Below are 1,800 nucleotides of genomic sequence, written 5' to 3'. Positions count from 1 at the left end.
AAGCTTGTACGAGTACACATCTCATTTTCATTTAATACACGGGATAATTTCAGTGATTAGGGAGGAAAATGTTCTGAAGATCTTTATATATGTAGCTTAATTTGTATGAAAATATGTGACGAGTTATAAAGGAAGATTTTTATGACTTAAGTGCTTATATAGATAATTAATGTTGGCCTACCCAACTTTTTAATTTAAACATCTAGTCACTTTCTTTTTGTTGGTTTTGACTTTTGTTTTGTTTTTTTTTTTTTTTTTTGATAGATGGTAGAGAGAAAGTTACCACTTCTTAAAATATTGAATTTGCACAGAGAAAAGGTTATTATGGTGTTTCTAACTTTTACTATTTAAACTATAATTTAGTGCGACATCCTGTTAATATAAGTAATGATGATGATAATTAAACGTGCTTTTTTAAGGCTATTATTATACTGGTTTATAAAGCTATTATTGTACTGATCGATTCATATAGTTTTATTCCTAGACATGTAACGGTAGTTATAACTCTTCTAATCCTTCCATTCTAAACATAAAATTTGATGTGTGGATGAAAAATTGACGGTCTAGGATGCGACAATATCAATGCTATAGATACACTCTAACGTGCAATATAAGAATAATTATTTTTTTACTTATCACAACAATTTACTGTGTATCACGACATCGCGTGAATCAAGGGCCTACGTCTCTCGTTCGTGATACGTCATATGTTACCAAAAAGAGTACAACTAGGGTTTGGTTGGATATTGATGAGCAAAGCGAAGCCAATGCAAGGACAAATTAAGATCGCGCGATCAGCCTAAAAATATGCATATGTAAAAGCATAAAAGCATGTAATATATGGATTAATTGAGGGACAGTACAAATTATATCTTCTGCATGTTAATTTGGTCCCTGTACCGTTCCGCGGCTTGAAATTCAAACCCATTTTGCTTAATAATAAACATTTCGAACTTAGGACAAAGTTTAAATCACCAAATATATTTCTCTATATTTTAAAAATTAATAAAATATTTATATATATTCTCTTCCCCTAGTTCAATTGTGAAAATATAACTATTTTTCTTTTTAGACGTACATAACTAACTGTATGCCTAGTTTGAAGTACCACAATATCAGCATTCAGTTGCCAATTTAAATCCCATCTATCTATATATGCATGTGTGGCTTCCAAATGTCTCGAAACAAAATGTTGTGACACTACAACAGAATTAGATTATAGGGACACATGTTTGGGACACTTTTGAGTAAGTGTCCCATTTATGCTAAAACTTAAAAACACATCTACTAATGCCTAAATATAAAGCCCAATCAAATCAAAAATAAAAGATTACTCTACTCAACCCACTACACCCAGTCCATTTGGCCCGATTACAAACAGAAAAGAAAAAAAAAAGAAAAATCAATTACCATCTTTTTTTCTCTCTACACTTAATTCACTGAAATTCTAGACGAAGAGTCTTTACTGTCGTCCTCCTCCGCCACCGCAGCCAACGAGATAGAGTTTCGGCGGTTGCTAAATGCTTAAATAAATGTTGGTAAATTAGCAGCACTCTTTTAGGTTATAGCGACCGTAAATAACCGAAGGTAATGATGTATGTATATTTATTTAGTTATACTATTATTATTATAACTATTCCACTCTTCTCCAACCTTCATTGTGATGTTGTTTTCGCCAGATATCGCTGTGAAAATTTACATCCATGTACAGTTTTTTCACGACGATCGATTTTAATGGCTGTGAAAATTTTTCACAACGATATACACCCCAGCGATCCATATATCACTGTCAATTTCTCA

The sequence above is a fragment of the Ananas comosus genome, unplaced genomic scaffold (genome assembly GCF_001540865.1).
Source record: "Ananas comosus cultivar F153 unplaced genomic scaffold, ASM154086v1, whole genome shotgun sequence".
NCBI classification, from domain to species: domain Eukaryota; kingdom Viridiplantae; phylum Streptophyta; class Magnoliopsida; order Poales; family Bromeliaceae; genus Ananas; species Ananas comosus.
Note: the sequence above shows the minus strand (reverse complement) of the source record.